This window comes from Apis mellifera, linkage group LG1 (genome assembly GCF_003254395.2).
Source record: "Apis mellifera strain DH4 linkage group LG1, Amel_HAv3.1, whole genome shotgun sequence".
Taxonomy (NCBI): domain Eukaryota; kingdom Metazoa; phylum Arthropoda; class Insecta; order Hymenoptera; family Apidae; genus Apis; species Apis mellifera.
The window spans coordinates 6,102,919-6,124,441 of record NC_037638.1 but is presented as its reverse complement, the minus strand read 5'-3'; the positions used below and the strand labels follow the sequence as shown (position 1 = coordinate 6,124,441).

The window sequence follows — 21,523 nt, the reverse complement described above, 5'->3', positions numbered from 1 at the left end:
ACGTATGTTATTCAATTATAAAATAAAGTATTTGTACGTTTTGATAAAATTTTTTTAAACAATTTTCTTTCTAATTTTACCTTTTTTCTATTTTTGTAATACTTTTTTTTTTTCACATTCGATTTCTCTCTAGCCAAAATCCGCCAAGTTAAGCGCGAAATTTAAATCGGTCTAATTTTAATCTACTTTCCTCTCGACGACAGCGATCGATCAAAAAATTTTTCCACAAAGTTACCCGACACACGATTCGATTTATCCTTTTTCACATGCTTCCAAAATTCGCGGTTTTTCAACAAATACCACTTTCGCCACAGTGTCAATTACTTCCTTTGATTTTCAGTCGCACAAAGGTGTAACCATCGAAATGGCCAGCTCGATTTACTCTGTGAAACGCATGGATATTTGTGATAACGGTAAAAATAATATTAAAAAAAAAGAGCAGAGGAAAGAAAAATGAAAGATAAAATAATATCCATTCAATTTAGGCGAAATCGTTTTAAATATTTATCACGTACTGTTATTTATTCCCTACGAGAAAAGAATTTTTTTTTTTTTTTTTAATATGAAATACCATTTGAAATTTTATTATTAGATCGAAAATAGAAGATCGATAAAGTAGAAAGTTTACTGAAGTATTATGATCCTTTAGAAAAAATTGAGATTTTTTTTTTCTTCTTCTTTTTATCGCAAATTCAATATAATGCGTTACGAGAGAATATCTGAAAATTTGATTTTCAGAATATCTTCTCAGGGGGGTATAACCATCGAAATAAAGAAAGACAAATCGTAAAATACGGAAAAAGCTCGAAGCGCGAATCCAAAAAAAGGGGGAGGTGGAGTGAAAATAGATGAACAGTGGATTTAAAGTTTGCTTCAATCTCTCTTCACCAATCGGATAACGAATAAATTGAAAAGGGAAAAAAGAGAGGGAGGGGGAGGGAAAAAAAAAAAGAAAAAATATCGAATTTAAAAATACACAGTTATATCCCCGAAAATAGAACTTCATACTCGAAAGATATCGATTTCAATTTATTTTCACGAGTAGTTCTCGAAACGGGTCACAGAACTTTTAAAGAAGCTACTTAAGTTTTCGTGAATCCTTCTTTATACTTCAACGAATAAATTCAAACGATCTACAAAATCCAACAATAATTTCCCTTTATCCTATTGCAATATATTTTACGTATGAAATTTATTCTTTTTTTTTTTTTATCAATCAAAAAATTAAAATTTAAAATTCCATTATTTTCCTTCTTCGTGCATCATAAGTTAGATCATTTTAATTATTTCCAAATTTTAATTACCCTTAATTGCAAAAAAAAACCGTATAATTATCATGAAAAAAAAAAAAGTTTGAAAGAATCATTCAATAAAAAACTAGTTAAAAAAATTTCGTGCAATACAAAGTAACACTATACGTAATTACACGTTAAAATGCTATCCATTCCTTCATTAATTCGTCCACGCGTATACAGCAATAAATTAACCGAGCAACTTTACCAACTTCCGGTAACAACTTCAACTATTTAAAATTTCGCCCATCTATGCCCCGGGATAGTTTCGGTTTCAAGTTTGGATAACATCTCGTGCACCGATATTTCGGAAACTCTATTCTTGGTGACGTTTCGGGCGCATTTAGCGGTTTCTTGTTGCACGAGAAGCAATTTTCCGCGTATCTATCCACGGCTGGGGAGGGGGGAGGCATTAATCCACGTATATCGTGGTCGGTCTATCTTACACAGGTGTTTCGAGCAAACCGCAATTGCCAATCACGCGTATTGATATATCGTATTATTGAATATCCTAGAATGGTTCGGGTTAATTTCTAATTGCATTGCGTGCATTGCTGGTCCCGTCGGGATCGAAAAATGGAAAAATGGAAAAAACCGAGATCGATCGAATTTTATTTAACGCGAAAATTCGATCGAATATGAAGAAAAATACAAGGATAATTTTATTTATTCGAATAAAAAATTTCACGAATTAAATAATATGATAGATCGAAAGATAAACGGAAAAAGTTCGATTGTTAATTAATTTAATTGATAAAAAATAACAGGGATAAATTTTCACATATATAAATAATAATCCAACTATTATTTATTAATTTTCGTAATATTAAACTCGATCGAATTTGCATTATATCCTACGATAATCCCCCCCCTCTCGTCGCGTTAATAAAACTGACACTGCAACCCTATTAAACATCCCCCCTTCCACTCAGCTAAACTTCCTCGAGACCGCATAATCATCCGCCAAAACAAGCTCCCTTAAATCGTCCACTCCGTACGCCTCCTCCTCCTCTCGTCACCACTTCGCTTATTCTATCGTGCCAGAGCCCGAATGCGGGAACAAATACCTGTCGTTATTCTACCACGCTGCTAATTCTCCTCGTGCCCCCACCACTCCTCCTAACGCTTCGTCGAATTTTCTTAATCGCTCGATATCCCTTTCCTTCTCCCCCGCGCAATTAATCGTCGCGAGGAACGCGGCGAAAAGAGACGCTCATAATTGAAATAAATACAAGAGAATAAAAAACACAAAATTTTGTTGGAAAAAGTTGATATATTTCAAAGGGATAGGTTGTTTTACGAGACGTCAGTTACGTGATGTGTAGGATGATCTATGTAGGGGAAAGGGAGGGGGGGGAAAAAAAAATGTAGTAGAAGATGAAAAATAAAATTTCCTTGGGCGAAATTGTTGCTGTTGCGCGAGATACGCGAATTTGGTTACACTCGTGAAAGTTGATATTTTGAATGGGAGGATGTTTCGGAATTAAAAACGCGATAAAAATGTTGGAGGAATAAAGGATGAAATTTTTTTTTTAGAAATGAAATTAAATCCCCTATATCAGGGGAACGAATTACTTATGAAAATTTATATTTTAAATGTAAGATATAAGATTGAGGTCGGTATTTACTTCAGAGTTTAACTTCCGGATTGCAGTCTGAAATTAAAAATAAAAAATTCCACGTCCGTACTTAAAAAAGAGAATTTGCATGTTCGTGCATTTGGTATGAGGAGAACGAAGTAAAATGGTTTCAAATGGTGCATTGGAGGCGATGCTTTTTCGTGCAGACGTTTATTTGCTTTTTTCATGGAGTGCATTTTTTGAAGAAATGAAGATATTTTAAATATTTAAAGATTATATTTTCCTTTTTAGAAATCGCTATATAGTTTCTTATATAACGATTAATTATAACACGTTTTTGTTGCAAGATTTTTATTCCATGGACAACTAAAAGTTTTAATTTTAATCACTTGACCTTTACGTGATGACATTTTATAAGTTTTTAAGGTCACGTTCAATTCACGTGTACATTTATATTGCACATATATTCCTATAATTTTCTTTGCATTATTAAACAAAAAGAATATTTACTTTCGAATTTAGCAAATTCATCAAAAGATAAGTGTAAAAAAAATTATAAAATAATATATAACAAAATTAAAGATAAAAAAAAAATCAAATATTATTAAAGATCCTTAATAAAAATTTTATATCATATATCAATTAAAAAATTCAATTCAATCAATCTAAAAATTTTAACGAACATATTATACCAACCTACACTCCAGAAGCAGAAATATTTGTCACGTAACCAATGCATTACGCTAATTTTCCAAACTAAAAAAGAATAAAATAAAAAAATATTAAATACAATACATATTTAAAAAAAAAAAAAATATCCAGAATATCTTTATCAAAATTCAAGAATATACTACCGATTTGGAACCATTATATACAGAGTAAGCGGCAAATTTCCTCATATTATACTTCGAATGCAGGCCGAGATTTCACAAATTGCGCATGCGCGGCCGAATGGTGGGGGAGGCGTCCCTCTTCTTTTTGCGTCCCTGCAGCCAGTCGCGAAATGTAGATGTCGCTGGTAGTGTCGTCGAAATCCTAACTCTCGACTCTCCCATCGTCTCTATCCCAACCGCCACCCACCTCGTTTCACCCTGTGTCGTCGTCTATTTTCATTCAACCCCTCTCCCCCACACCTAGGCCGCCGCCGCCGGCGTAGAAATTGAACCATGGCTACGTGGTGCACGAGAACAGGGTCTTTGCTCCCGTTTAATATTTCAACCAGTCCATTGGCTGCCTTGAGCATCGACATGCGCGCCTTGCCTTCGAACTCGCGCCACCGTTTCTCGCACTCGTCGTTCTCGTTACGTCAAAGACCGACGCTCAAAATCCCCAACGATGATAATCCATTTAGCAAAGGTTGGAGAGTGGTATGACTTGGCGGAGGAAAGGGAATGAAAGAGGGAGGGGGGAAAAAAAAAAGGGAACCGCGGACGAGAGAGGGTATCGATACACGCGGAAATACTGAAAAATCGATCGGTCCAAGCACTGCCAAGCTGGTCACTGTTCCGTGTACGCGTATATAGGAGGGTTTTATATGGAAGTGAACAGGAGAACCGCGTCTCTTCCATGCTTCGCCTGAAAAATGTAAATTGTAGGTCAGAAATGAAATATGATTTTGCTTTTTTTTTTTTTTTTTTTTTTTGGAATTGTGTTTATTCTAAATTTGATATTAATTAGATATAGGCGATAAGAATAAAATTGGAATTTGAATTTTGATGAACACATTTTTTGAGATCTCAAAGAAATTTAGAAATTTTTTTTTAATAGTTAAGATAATTTTTATCCTAAGAATAATTAACCAAATTTTATCTTATCGTCGCGACAATTTCTTGGAAAATTATTAACTATTGGATACCGATTTACCGTATCAATCTTTGTCAATGCATCGCTATCAACCTCCATTATCTGTATATAAATTTTTAGTCAAAATGGCCAATCTATTATGTCAGATTCTAATCTGAAAGAAATATGATGGATCCTCTCTATCACTTCGATGCAATTTTTGCCCCAAAAAATCAAAATCTACTAGGATTAACGAATACGGGGGTCAAAAAACAAGGGTCAAATTCTCCTTAAAAAAATCAAAAAAAATCCGCAAATAAGATCGCGTTAAAAACAAACATCATTCCTCTCTTAAAAAAACCGAGATCTACTCGAAGCAATAAGTGCCATCCGCGAAATATTAAAAATGGTGTCAAAATCAAGACGATCAATCAAACTCGAGACGCGATATTAAAAAAATTCTAACGAACCAATCAAAAATCCATCCCCGATCGATATGGCAATAAATACTCGTAAAGTATCAATCTCTCGTTTTCTCTTACGTATTTTCGTTTCAGATCGAACACCGCGCGAAGGCTATTGGGGCCAACGATAATATGCATCCGCGCGCGTATACACAATGGGAACGCGTTCTGGTCCCAGCGGCCAGCTTTTCCTTCCTTTCTTCCTATTCTATTTTTACTTACATTCCTTTCTCCCGTTCTCCCTATTCCCCTCTATTTTTTTCCTTTGTTTAGAAGGCCACTGCGTTTTTCCTTCCCCGCCATTGTTCCTTTCTTTCTCTTTCTTTTCTCTCTCTCTCTCTTTCTCTCTCTCTCTTCCCCCTCCATCTTTTTCCAACCTTACACGCCCACTCGCGCGACGGAGGTAAAAATGCGAAACGATATCGGACTAAGAAGATTATTCTGCTCGACTGAGGATAAGTCGGGCACGGAAGAAATTTTTGTGCAGCGTGTTTAAATCTTTGAACAGTAAAACAATGGTGGGGGTTCAAAAAAAGAAAAAAAAAAATGTTTCGACAAAGATTGTTCGTAATTCAACGAAGAAATAAATAAATACGTATTTTATGGAAAATCGATTAATATATCGCATGATGAAAATCGAAAAGAATTTCTCTTCGATGACAGATATTGAGATTTTTCCGATGAATACAATGAACAAGAGTAGAATAAAACGAGATCAAAAAAAAAACGTGGAAAAATTCTTTTTTACTACGCGAAATCAATGAAATCGAAATTATACGATAGAATATCCTGAAATAGCCATCGCAATTGAAAAATTAAATTCATTTTGTTCATTCTTATATAATTCTATTTTAGATTATTGTTAATTAAGACGCGAAAACAACGTTTATCAAAGCATTTCTTCTTATATGCCAATTGTTCTCTGTTTAAAAAGAGAACACCTTGTACAATTCTTTTTTTTTTAAACTACGAGACTATATCAAACTCTCACTTAAGGGGGATTATTACATTAACCGTAAATTTCATCCGATCGACGTTTAAAACGAATTGTTTCTTTCCAAAGATCTCCGTCTTTCTTCCGTCTCGCTCGATCCCACTTGTTTCCCATATACGTGTTTCACAGAAGTACGAAGTCTATCTCTCTCTTTCCCCCACTCTTCTTTTTACCATCGAGTGTGTTTGCCATCATCGAGGAGCGAGGCTTTTACCAACGGATCGCTGCCTTCGCGTTTTTATCTACTTTATGGACGACGTTGGGTGAAGACATCTTGCTACGGTAAAATGTTTCTCTTAGTTGAATCGATACAAGATATAATGTGAAGTGTGGCGATGAGTTCATACACGTGTGTAAAATTTCAGTTTACCCTTTATTTTAAAATCGAGTGAAACTTATTGATTTTTTCTTATTTTTCTTAGTATTTTTAGTATCTTTTTGACTTTAAATTTATGAAGAGTCTCTAATCGTAATATAGTTTGTTTATACGACGTGCGAAAAATAATTTAAAGATTTAATTCAATTGTATTATTCATAAAATTCTAATAATAATAATTCGAATGGTTTCTTATTTTTTTTAAAATGAAAAAAAATATTACAAGGTCCTTTATTATTATCGACCATATACCAGTTTACGATATACAATTTCTATCGTAATTACAAAGCTATAGGCTTCTCTCTGCAAATTCATTATACCTTAATAAATGGTTTTTAAATATAAACTTAATGAGGAAACTTCAATGTTCTAATATTCATAGATACCCTTATACTTGTTATAATTGATACGTTTAATTAATATTTCGTGATAAAAAAAAAGAAAAAAGAGACATCTTCGGAAATAAAAATCTTCATCGTCGCCATAAATTCAGATCACAGTTATTACAAATTGTTCCCGTATATTTTCTCCGAAATTATACATCTCGTTAAATAACACAATGGAGACGTATCATAAAATCTATGAACTCGGCAGCTTAATTAACCCTTAATTGCCAATCCAGACCGAACATTCGATTAATTTATTTAATTTATGTACGTATTCGTGTCATGCTAGCCTCTGATTAAATTGTACGTTACACTTTTTCTCGTTTTGTTACAATACTTTATACAACGATACGGATACGAAAGTTGATCGAATTAAATGAAATTCGTGATCGATTGGATTTTTAAATTTCTTTTTTCCAAAGATAAATTTCTTATAATTTAGAGATCGTCGTTTTCTGTTTATTTATTTAATTCATTATTATTTATAACATATTCGATATTATTTAATTTATTTATTTAGCATTTAGTGCAATTGAGAAGAACTTGTTGATTTAATATTTTTTTTTGTATTACGTTATCTCAAATTTTTCATTATTCGTACAAGTGATTTAAGAAATACATAGTTTCTATTTTTTATTGATATTATATTATAAATTATTCTAAGAATTGTAATATCTTAAATGATAATAATTACATTGATTATTCTTCATTTAAAATAAAATTAATTTTTTCAATCAGAAATCGTTTATTTTTCAAATACTTCTCAAGTTGTAGATATTTTCAAAAAAATAGTATAATATTCCAAGAAAATGGAACTCTGAACATTTTAAAAATAAAATGATAAAATATCGTTGAAAATATGATCCAATTCGAGATCGCTATTCCAGAAAGATAAAACTATGAGAATTTTAGAAAAATGATATTTTGAACGTTGAAATAATCACACCTTTTAAATTTTATTAAATTTCACGAATCAATCTTCTCGATTATTTCCACGATTTTATTTCCAGAATTAAAAAGATCGAAAAGTTACCATACGAAAAATACCATGATCCTGTGTTCAACTGCTACCCATCAAAACTTTCTTCAGATAGTCTCCCAATCGGCGAGCACGTTACAGACAATAACAGCACACGTGCGCCTCAACCGTTTCTCTAAACGTAGGAAAGAGGGGAGAGAGAAGTGGCAGAGGGAGCCTACGCTCTGTATCTATACGAGGACAAAAAAGTTGCTGAATAGCGTATTTTTGCTCGGCCAAGTCGAGCGTGACACGATAATCACACGTTATTGCAGCTTGCGCGAGAAACTTTGCTGGAAGGATCTAGACGTTGCTCGATGCTCTGAGCGAAATCATTGCTTTGTTGAACAGAATGATACACTTTGAGAGACTCTTGTAGAGAAATTTGTGCAGGATCGTTTAAGTTTGAAATTATTTGTGAGAATGAGAATATTTGTCGGAGAATAATGAACGTTTCGTTTTATTTGTCCGATTATAAATGGATCGTTCCACTCGTTTCACTCGTTACTTATTCAATCTTATTCTATTTATCCATATGACAACTTATTAGAGATGGGTAAAATTTTAAATAATTGAATTAACAATAAAGTTACTGCGATAAGTTTGATAATTTATTATTCGAAGCATCCAATAACTGTACTGCCAAATGGAGATTATGTATTTTGTTGAATATATTGCCATCTGTATTTTATTGAATAAATGGAATAAAGTAAGATTAGATAAATAGAATAAGACAAATATAGTATAAATTAGTGACTGGTTATATCAGTAGTATAAATCAACCACAATGAAACAAATAGAATAGATGTTATAATCAGATAGATAATATAAATGAATGATAACTCAGTAGTATAAGTCAATCATATTGAGATATGTAATAAAATAATCATAAGAAAATCATAATGAAAATCAGTGATTGTTAATAAATAAAATGAATATTATGGATAAGTAATATAGACAAATAACATAAGTCAATCATCAGTTATACAAGTAATACAGCTCAATCTTTGGCAATCCAAATGGAGATAAACAATATAATCATAGCAAGAAAAGTAATACAGATCAATGATTGATCAAACCGGAATATAAATTAATCCCAGGGAAATATAAGTCAATCATAGTGCAATAAATAGAATAATCATAATCAAAAAAAAACAGTGACAGATCAGCAATTAGTTAGACAAGTAATATAAGTCGACTATTAGTCACACAAGTAATATAAGTCAATCACTGGCAGTTTAAGTGGATTCAGTCAATCATTGTCAACAGGTGAATTAATTAATATACCGTGAAACTGACTTTATAAAAGCACCAAAATGAATGAAGTTCAGCAATATAACATAACCTTATATAACCCCTTATATCTGCACTACCTTCAAAAATAGAACCACTGTTCCAACAAAATCGAAAGATCAAATGAATATTTCAACGGAATATATAAGCAAATAATAAATATCCCTAAATATTCTTAAATAATCCTCGTGGAATAATTCAAATCTAATAGTCCTATAATGACAATCCACCTAAAACTTGCACAAAAAGTTTGATCTCTCGAAATAGAGTTTAAGAGATCGTGTATCCACGAAAAAAATAGAAACATCGTTCCCAGAAGAGCTATCCGAAATTAGGGTAACCCCCTAAATTTTCTCGCCCTAGGCGACCCCGTCTCGTTTACTTAAACCAAGAACGATCTTGCTATCAGCGTACCAACGTAGCCAATGTAGCCAATACTGGCGTAAACAACCGATGTACAATCGATTGCAACAGCTGGAGAAAGGGAGCGGAAGGGAGGGGGGCGCTTATCGGTGGCCGTAATCGTAATCGCGTAAGTCTGCTCGAATCGGTGTGAAATCGCGTGTCGTCGGTTCGCGTACCCTCGAATTTCTACGAACCAACTACAAAACATTGGTATCTGAACAACGACATTTATCGCTCCGCGTATTCTCCGTACGATTCTATTCGACATACGAAATTTTATTATATATATATATATATATTTTTATATATATATATATTTATATTTTTATATATTTATATTTATATTTATACATATATATATATATATATATATATATATATATATATATATATATATTTCCAATGAATTTATTATTATTATTAAAATAAAATTCTTCGTTTCAAAATTTTATTTTATATCTTTACACCTGACTGGGGGAAATTTGGAAAGTAAATATTTTTGAATTCAAGCCAAATTTCTAAAGACGCATTGATAATCGCTTTTAGATAATTCTGTCGGTCTAATTAATTAATTAAGCGCACACACACAATATAAATACGTTTTTCCAGCATGCTCGTCACGTATTCGTTAATAAACGTCGTACGTTTATTCGCATGGCGAAAGTTCCAATTACAGAATTTCCTCCAAATTTTTCTCGATCGAAAAAAAAAAAATATATATATACTCCACGGATACAAAAGTGAGAATTGAACGGAGGGGTGATGATAATTTTAATTGCGTTTATCTCGTTTGTTTTTTTTCTTTTTTTTTTCAAAAATCGTACCTAAGAAAGACGAAGAGGAAAAATTAACGAAACGAATTGCGAAGAGAATAAATAGAACAAACATAAATTCGAGCGGGTGAAAAATAGAAAGGGGGGTTTTTAACGCGCGACACGTTTCGAATGATCGAGTATTTTAATTAAAAATCCACTCGACGAATTTTGACCCGAGGAAGGGGTTATTTCATCTCGTCCATGAATCCGGATACGACGTATGAAAATTTCATTTATACCGCGCTAGGGAACATTTTCCATCGTCGATCGATATTATTACACTGGGTGATAAAAAAAAAAAAAAGGGGGAAACGAATCAATTATACAAGGAGTCTTGATTGATTCGAAGGAAGATTCGTCACGTTAAATATTTCTATTAACAGGTGGAAGTATCGAACATTTGAATCAGAGATTTTTGGACTCGATAAAAAAGATGTGGAGAACAGGGAAGTAGAACTTGAGGTGATAATGTTAATATTTCTTGGATTTGAATATTTCAAATCAATTTTATTTTTTTCGAAAATTGTACGAAAATTTCGTTTTTGAAAAATTTATTACACCGTCGTGGTATTAAAATTCTCTAGCTTTATCCTTAGAGAAAAATTAAAGATAAATAAAAAAAAATACGGATTAAAAATTAGTAATTAAGTAATAATTTATTGGATAGGGGATAGAGAAATTTGTATAAAAAGGAAAAAAAAAAGGAAGAAAAATGGATGCAGTGTATGTGAAAGCAATAAAAAAGCAATGCTCGTTGATGAATAAATGGAAAACGTAAAAAAATCCTGGTGCATGATAACGCGAGATCTCGTGTGTCGAAAATAACCATACAAAAGCTTTAAAGATTAGAGGATAAAAATTTTACCATATCCAGGAAGAATCTTAACCAAATCTAAACCTTCCACCCATGAATTTTCATATTTTCTTCTGAAATGTAAACAACTTTTATCAGATGTACATTTTGAGAAAGATATTTTTTTTTTTTTTTTAAATTGATCAATCTATCAGTTGATATCCATTTCTTAAATATTTTCCAATATTTTAAAATTTTAAAAATATATTTTGAATGCAAAATTTATTGAAATATTTATTTCATTCATTTCGATGAATGTTTTAAAAACTAATTTTTTAAAAATTCTTTCAATGAAAAATTATTTACAATATTATTTATATTTAATCTTTAGAACAGGATGCTTCGCGATAAATTAATCTGATTAAATATTCCTTCAATATCTGGCGAAAATTTTTTTTTAAAATTTATCAGATGTACATTTTGAGAAAAGGCAGATATTTTTTTTTTAATTCCACGATTGATCAATCTATCAGTTGATATTTATTTCTTAAATATTTTCCAATATTTTAAAATTTAAAAAATATATTTTGAAGGAAACTAATTTTTTAAAAATTCTTTCTTCAAAAATTATTTACAATATTATTTATATTTAATCTTTAGAACAGGATACTTCGTAATAAATTAATCTGATTAAATATTCCTTCAATATCTGGCGAAAATTTTTTTTTAAAATTTATCAAATGTACATTTTGAGAAAAGGCAGGTATTTTTTTTTTTTTTTTTAATTGATCAATCTATCAGTTAATATCTATTTCTTAAATATTTTCCAATATTTTAAAATTTAAAAAATATATTTTGAAGGAAACTAATTTTTTAAAAATTCTTTCAATGAAAAATTATTTACAATATTATTTATATTTAATCTTTAGAACAGGATACTTCGCGATAAATTAATCTGATTAAATATTCCTTCAATATCTGGCGAAAATTTTTTTTTAAAATTTATCAGATGTACATTTTGAGAAAAGGCAGGTATTTTTTTTTTTTTTTAATTGATCAATCTATCAGTTAATATCTATTTCTTAAATATTTTCCAATATTTTAAAATTTAAAAAATATATTTTGAAGGAAACTAATTTTTTAAAAATTCTTTCAATGAAAAATTATTTACAATATTATTTATATTTAATCTTTAGAACAGGATACTTCGCGATAAATTAATCTGATTAAATATTCCTTCGATATCTGGCGAAAATTTTTTTTTAAAATTTATCAGATGTACATTTTGAGAAAAGGCAGGTATTTTTTTTTTTTTTTAATTGATCAATCTATCAGTTAATATCTATTTCTTAAATATTTTCCAATATTTTAAAATTTAAAAAATATATTTTGAAGGAAACTAATTTTTTAAAAATTCTTTCAATGAAAAATTATTTACGATATTATTTATATTTAATCTTTAGAATAGGATACTTCGTAATAAATTAATCTGATTAAATATTCCTTCAATATCTGGCGAAAATTTTTTTTCAAAATTTATATTTTAACAATAAAAGTTGTATCGTGAAATAAAAACTGTAATCCGTTGGCACATGTTGTATTAATTTAATGTCGTTTAATATGTTCAAATAGAAAGAGCTAATAAGAACGGTACAATTAATTAAACCTTTTTTACTATTGAAGATAAAAAGCATCCGGAAGGAAGAACGGAACGATCTCGCCGACAAAGAGAATTCCTTTTCCCCGGTCACGTTATCTTAAAAGTAATTAATCACTTCTTACCTATTATTAAACTTTATTTTCAAAATTGACCAATTAGCTAATTAAATCGTGATTAAGGGGGAAAAGTTGAGAAGAGATGCTGAAAACAAAGTCCTCGATCAAGTAAATTTAAATAAAACTGTTTCAGAATTAACAAACTTTTCGGGGGAATTTTGAAATAAAGATAAAAATAAAGATTTAAATTTTCTGTATCCTTAAAAGCACGGTAAACACGGATGAAAAATTATTCGTTCAAAAATTCTTGCCGCGTTCATTTCATCAAAAATATATACGCGAAATATGGATAAAACGGATAGAAACAAATTTACGAAAGGAGATAATTAACGAATTCCAAAATTCACGAATTCGTTCAATCAGTTTTGTTAATCGAGCGATAATTTCCTATCTGCATCTCCACGCGTCAATTTCGACGTTTGAGAAACGATATCGGTCGATTTAAATGCACGGAAAGAGAGAAGAAACATATCTCATCCGAACGGAAATAAGAAATTCTTTCGTCCGCATCGACGACGTCGTAAACACACGCGGGGAATCAATTTCCCCGCGAGCGGGAATCGTAAAAATCCTGGAGGAAAAGTTTGATTCGATAAATATCTCGGCCTCCACTTCAAAAAGGACTGGTTTCCTTCTACTTCATCCGCATAGATATTTCACTGTCTACTTTGCAATAATTTTTCGGGGAAAAAAAAATATTTACATTCAATTGAATTATTTATATAAATCTCTTAAAACTAAGAAATTATCGATAATAGCAAAAAAGACTTTCTTCCAATCTGTTATAAATTTCTATATTATAAATTCATGAAAAGTTAAAGTTATTTTTAAATGGCATCGTGTACTTTTTAATAACGAATGAATATCTAATAAAAAATCTAATAAAGTGAAATTAATATTAATGGAAGACGCTCTAATTCCTAAAGTTTCTTATTAAAAACTTAAAAAAAAAAAAAACAGCGGTATCATCAAACTATCGAAAGCTATTTAAAATATCACAGCTTAATCGAGACACCCTGTATAGCTATACCCTCACCCCATCAGGGGAAATTTTGTCGGAGAAAAATTACGTGGCCGTAAAAAGAACCCTTTAAAGGACTATCCGGAGAGGGAGAGAACGAAAGAAACGAGAACAGGAGAGAAGGAAAGAGAAAATAGAAGAAGAGGAAGGAGAAGGAAAGAGAAGATACTCGGTGTGCATGTAAACACGTTTAACCGTACACCATTCCACCAACTACGAAATATTTCCCTAGAGAATGATATTGGCCTACGCCATCCCACGGCTCACACCCATCGACTCGTGGCTTACGATAAGCCACGGCCACGGTAAATAGATGCTTTTTGCACAGTGGATATGATTAAAGGTGGCCACCACCGTCTCTGGGCCACAGATCATCGAATGGCGGAATGTAGGCTGCTATTGATATCCAATAAATTATCGGGGAGTATCGAGATATGTGATAAATAGATGGTACATGGTCGCGAAATCTCTCGACGATCGACGTAGTAAAGTGTAAAAATGTCGAATCTGCTTCGTGTACAAGATCCACGCAATTGTGTCGGGCGAGTTCGGCTGGACTCGGTTGCACGATTCGGTTGACAAATGTTCCAGCTCGAAACAAAGAGCGGAAAATCCCGGAACGCGATATCGACGAGACTATTTGATCGTGTAGTACTTTTATTTTTTCTTTCTCTTTTTTTTCTTTTTTTTTTTAAAGAGAATGAAAAAATATTCGAAAATGTTTAATCTTTCTTCTTCCGTCTTAGGTAAATTTTAATTAATAAAATATTTATTACGTATAGGATATTAATATATTCGTGGGATATTTTTGAAGGATTAACTATAAAATAAACGTATAAATCTCGATTATTTATTAAGTTATAAGCGATTTATGTTTGCGTTAAGTGAAGGGATAAGTCTATCTCTGTCATACAATCATCTCACTTCGTCTAACGCAAAGTTAAACTGTTTATAACTAAATTACGATATTATCTCATGAATATATTAACATCCTATGCTGTTACATACTACAATCGATAACTAACATATCTAATTAAATCACAAAATTATAATAAGCCTTATGATTGAAACTATACAAAATTTATTAAATTTCAATTGAAACAAAAACACGTATAAAGAACAAAAGAAGAAATATAAAAGAAGAGAATCAATACTTAACGTACGAGATCCATCATACGACGCCACGAGATGAAGAGAGAAGAAAAGTGACGAAGAGACGAGTATAGCGGGGACACGGTGGCCGACAACCGGGTCCTGAAAAATGCCCCTAAAGCGTGACTACCCTCCAACATTTCTTTTTTCCTCCCTTTAGCCCCCTAGAAGTGGTGGCGGGGCCTCCTGTCCCTCCCTCCAGAGGGGTAACATTTCGAAACGAATGGGTCACACGTGTGTTCCACACGACTCTTCTTTTTTCTTTCTTTCTCTTTTCTTCTCTTTCCTTCCTTCCTTCGCCTATCACATCCCGTTGCCACGTATCGATGCTCGTGCACGGGTGTACAACTTGACTCAACCCCCATCGGGCTCTCGCCCCTTCAGGGTTCACCCTATATCGGTGATTTCGAGCTTCGCAAGACAGTCCAAGTTGCGAAACTCCCCTGGTGGCGTGATTTACGCGTGTCATGGGGTATCGCACGCCACGTGCTGTCGACGTTTCCCACACTCCCGTTTCACTTTCTCATCGAACCAAGTTCGAGTGAGCGAAGAGTAACACTCGACAGAGACTTGGCCAAGCCGCCAGAACGCTCGTAAACTAGCAATAATTCGGAACAAAGATGGAGAAATTACGATTCTTTACAATTCTTCGCGATCCTTCGCAATTCTTCACGATCCTTCGCGACACTTCGCGATTCTTCGCGATACTTCGCGATACTTCGTAATCCTTCGTTATTCTTCGCGATTCTTCGTGAACCTTCGTGATTGTTCGCGACTCTTCGTGATTCTTCGGGATTTTTAAATAGAGGAAGATAAGAATGGAAAGATTGTCGTTGGGAATATAAAATTTGAAAGAACTAAGAACTTTTATTTATGTATATACTAATAATTAGGAATTTTTTTCACGTTCAATGTTTTACTCTTATTATAGAGTAGAAGTATATGAATAGAATTATACGAATGATGAATGAAAAAAAATGAATACATCTTTTCTAATTCATTATATTACAAGGCATAGAAACGAATCTTGCAGCTCGTGTAGTCTTTTTCATGCATGCATATATTATAACGTTACGTAAAAGAATAAATATAATTATTATACAATTGGAATACAATCTAATTTAAGAAGTTAACAAGTTAACACATCTCCTGACTTTTAATCAGAAAAAATATAATTACTAAAAGCATTATTAAAAGCATAGAAGTGCTTTTCTCTATAATTAATTATAAATTATATCGAGATCTGACAAAAAATTTACGAATTACGAATATTATAGATTTTAAGTCACTCGTACATTTTACAAATTTATACTGTTATTTAATTCCCAAAGAAGCTAATTAACACATTGATATCTGAATATCCTCAGCGATAGGAATGTGAAATTGAGTTGAAGATATTACGTAAATGTCAGATCTGATTCATGATACTATACAACATTCACGTCAACAAGCTTTAAGTTAGGAAAGTGGTTTCTAGGTTTGAATCGAATCGGACGCTTTGAACTTAAAGATGGTTAACAGGAATCGAATGAAAAGGGATTGAAGGAGGACCACATTCTACGAGGAATTGGCCTTCTTGCGTGCTTTCTTGTTGCTTTAATTGTTCAAACGGCCATTAGATTTAGTTATCTAAGACATTGCTTGTTTAATTTTTTTCTGCACATATTTCAATTTAAAAATTCATTTATTCAAATCTAAACCAAATATTTTAGATTTTCAAAAATTAATATAAATAAAAAACGTATTTTTCTAATATCAATAAAACAAGCAAAAAATATTTTATTAAAATAAAATGCACATCAACGATTCGAATTATATATCCATCCAATTGAGCCATTATTCTCAAACATGATTCACATGGAGAAACGAGCGTTTAAAGTTCCAGGAAAATTTTATCGCGCGAAACTTCTCTTCTTTTAAGAAGAAAATTATGGGAATGAAGCTTATAAACGGAAACTTATTTACCCTGTCACTATCCAAGTATTAAAAAAAAAAAAAACTTGTATAAATTTACATCACAAAAACTGCCACCCAGCTATTATTTCTCACTCTATAATTTATTACCAAGTAATATCGATCCTCGCCAGTCGATAATTATAAATTGAATGATTCCGTCTCTAAAATAAAAATTATCAAACGAAATTTATCGTTCCAAATTTATGAACGGAAGAAAAAAAAAAAAAAATATTCTCGATAAAAATAATACATCAATTCGAAAATATTCCAATATATTCTAACTTTTTTTAATTTCAAAAATTATAAATTTCATGAATAATACAATATCCGCGCGTTTCACAATTATTACATTAACACTGCTCGAAATTGAGAAATGCAAAACTTCCGGCTGCAAATTGTTCCTCATGATTCGATTACCCTTAAGTTTCGCCCGTCATCCGCATCAAACGCGGAATTACTGTTTCTGATGGAAAAATCAGCAGACCGCGGCCGATTTAATTACACAAAACAATCCATCCGGACGGGGTTGTACAAATTGGAAAGGAAGGGAGGGGAAGGAAGGACTTCCTCCCTCTTAAAACGGGGCGGAAAGAACTGGAACTTGTTTTACAGCGGGCAAAAACTTGCTTCTTTTCGCGAAATGGGAACGAGAATCGTCGGGATCCTCTTTACGCGGTTTCCTATCCTGGTGGAAACAGCTTTTACCGTTATTAATCGTGGAATTGATCAACTAATGCTTGGAAATCGGGAGAAGAATTCGACGGAGAGAGTTTGAAAGGGAATTTTCAGGAAGAAAGATTTTTATGAAAAACTTCTCGACAAGTTTTGGAACTGGAGTTGCGACTACGTATCGATTTGATTCCATACTTGGAATAATTTGATTGAAAAATTTGGAAAACCAGGATGGAATTTATAATTTTAAAATCGGATGCATAACTTTTGCAAAAGGAGCAAAGGATTATAATAAACGATCCTAATTCTCGTGTAAAGTTATATATTCGAGGTAAAAAAGAAAGAAAAAGAAAAGTTGCATAAATGAAAAGAATTATCCCGAAGTATCAGGCACAATAATCTCGAGTATAAAAAAAAAAAAGAAGAAAAGAAGCATCGTAGAAATCTCTGCAGGTAGAGTAGTACTTTTCCCAAATTTATGTAATCCAACAAAAGAGCAGAGACACGTACGAATTACCCACGGCTAATCCCGGCCAAAGGCTGATAAATATTCATTCCTCGGATTTTTCTTTTTTCCTCATCCTCCTCCTCGAATCGAGCGGTGAAAATATAAAAAAAAAGGTAAGGGAAAAAGTTCTCTTTTCGGCTCGAAAAGAAGATCAGAATGTCAAACAAACAATAATTCAGAACAACAGGATCCGCAATGGTTCCTTCCTCCGACAGGTATAAATCGTTTTCGACGGTTTTGGATCCCCCCCACTCCCTTGCTCGGTAAGAAACAAAAAAGAAGAAACCGACACACGAGGTGCACACACGAGAACCGCAAGCTACGTTCGAAAAGTTTAGCCACGATAAGTGCCGGATGATTTATTCATCTCACGACGTTGCAACCACCACCGGTACAAATTACGCATCCCGTTCAGAAAACCTTACCGCTACGTGACAGTAATTCATACGTCTGCATTAACCTAACGTAACGCTTCTATTCCGGGGGAACGAAGGGTCTCTGGAGCTCGCCACGCTGCCCTTTTCGCTCGTACACCGCGAAATTTCGATTCTTTTCCGCTGGCCGGATTACCTATCGCGAGAGAGAAAGTTTGAAACGAGCGTCGCGATTAGTTACGAAGATGATGCCTCGAATTCTGATCGCAGAAAAAAAATTAGTTTGAAACGAGAGCTTTATATTTACGTATATCCGTGTATACCGATTGATCAGAATCGATAAATGTATTTATACGCAGATTTTACAAAGTTAATTATGGAAAAAGTAAAAAAAATTAAATTAAGAAATATACGCGTGCACGTAATATACACGTAATATTACGTTCCTATAGAAATGATCAAAATCGATAAATGATAATAGTGTTTAATCTAAATGTAATGATTATTCACGAATTGAATAATTGAAACGGTTATTATACAATTATTACACTATTTTATTATGATAAACAAAATAAGGTGATGAATTATTAAAAACATGCAATTCTATGTATAATTAAAATTTATCAAGACCGGAATGAATATCTCTCAATTTATGAATACTAACTGATGATGAAACGCTCGAGATGCTAATTACAATTTGCGATAATTTATTATCTTATGGAAGTATAAATTGATATTCTATTACTACATTCGAAATAAGTATAATCTTTTGAAAAATTTACATTACGAACAATATGAATTATCGAAACTGATGTTCGTTTGCTCATATACGAATCTTTCTAATGGAAAAATATTTGTTTTACTATTAAAAATAGAAATAGGCGATTGAAAATTAAAAAAAATTAATAGAAAAGATGTTGCAGCACAATTATTAATAACTAACACATTTTTAATAACTAAACAAGGAATCAAATTTTATTTTTATTGAATATTTATTTTAAATATTTGGAATATTCTATAAAATTAGTATATAATGTGCAAAAATATTTTATTTCGATTTAAATATAATAAATATGTATTGTTTAGTAATTATTTTAATTGTAAAATTCTAGAAATTTCGAAATTTTTATCAAAAATTAAAGAGTAAATTATAAAGAATTTATATACATATATATAAGTGATGTTCAATTTTAACCGATTGATTAACGAGCCTATTTCTATTTTTTGATTATATTTCTTAAAGGAAAATACATTTATTGTTACGAAAATTCAACAGGTGTTCTACTTTTACAGAACATATCGATCAGAGTCACTACAGAGCATCAATATAAATAATAGAAAGGTTTTCAATTAGTACTATTACTTAAACCTCCCAGAGTGCATTAAGTAATATTCGATATCGAAGCATATATATGTAATCCACACAGAGTATTTACAATCGTATTGTTCTCAATTTAAACTCTATTAAACTTGTTAAATGAAATATTATCCACAAATATTTCTTCACGAAATTGAACAACTATCTTCTTTTCTAAGCTAAATAACCTAAACCTATACAATAACCTAAACGTATACATTAACCTAATTTAATCTACATATATTTTATCATATTCGTTGTCAACATAATTCGATATTCGAGTTTACAGCCAAAATATGCTTGAAATTCAACTCTAACCTTAATATGAACATATTATTTAACCAAGCATTTCAGACGTTGGCGTTTATTTTTAGAGAATAAAATTTTCACATCACTAATAATGTATAATTCATTTCTCGTAAAATAGCATAATAGAGATAATAATATGAAATCAAATATAATATATGTAAAAGCAATTTATAATAATAATAATAGTAATGATATCGATATAATAAGAACACAAAAACTAACCTCTTACGAAGAGAACTTCAGTACTTCAAAGACTTTATTTGAAATTCTTCGAGTTGAATTGAGTTGTAGAGATCTTCAAACGAGTTATTAAAATAATTTGTTTCTCTTGTTTGTAAAATTGGATTGTTGAAAGCGAAAATACCTCTTAACCTTCATTTAACGATGCTTGAATATTTTTCGGACTCGAGAAAACTTTAACTACGTCTTATAAAATGAAATGAAACGTATTATGTACCTTCAATAGTCGAATCTCGGGCCATAGAACCGATTGCATCCGACTTTCATCGAACCAAGCCGAAATCAGACGATCCGCTTTACCTTTGAGCCGAATTGAGTCTAGAAATCCCGAATAATACGAAAGAATTGTGATTACGTCCGATGCCGCCCGAATTCTCCCGATCTATCCCGAACCTCAACGTACATTTTTAATATTTGAAACGCAATAAGAAACCAATCAAAAAAAATATTCTATGATATAAATAATCGTTTCGATGATCCAAACTTTATTATATATTAATTATAATTATGAAATAACTTATGTTAGAATAAAAATTCAATTATATTATTATAAAAAATAATAATTTAACTAATCCTTAAAATAATCAACGATTCTAATACGTAAAACGCAACAATCGATCGCTACCTCGTACGTTACTTCGATTCGCACTACCAAAAAATTAAATTAATTAATTGTTTCTCATTATTTCGCTTTTACGCTTTATCGATACAAGATTTTTTAAAATTATCGACGACATTTAATGCGACTAATCATCGATACCGAAATTCGCTTAGAAATTGACGAGACAGAGATCGATAGCTGCATTCGACACTAATACTGATTCGATTTTGACTGGTAAAGGACCAATTTGACACGCGTTATTGGCAACACTGATTCTATTTATGCTCGATAAAAATTTGTCAGAATAGGACTACGATACTATTATTAATAAAATACAGAACGGATAGAAAAAGCAAAGG

General features: G+C 31.8%; 1 long non-coding RNA gene across 1 annotated transcript; it reads right to left on the bottom strand.

Moving 5' to 3' along the window:
- Positions 1-3,510: 3,510 nt before the first annotated feature.
- On the bottom strand, positions 3,511-20,974 carry LOC113219388. Its single transcript, XR_003306471.1, has 3 exons — positions 20,546-20,974; positions 3,727-4,447; positions 3,511-3,628 (listed from the first exon to the last, which is right to left on the bottom strand). It is a non-coding gene; the product is annotated as an uncharacterized LOC113219388 (long non-coding RNA).
- Between the last annotated feature and the right edge of the window lie 549 nt (positions 20,975-21,523).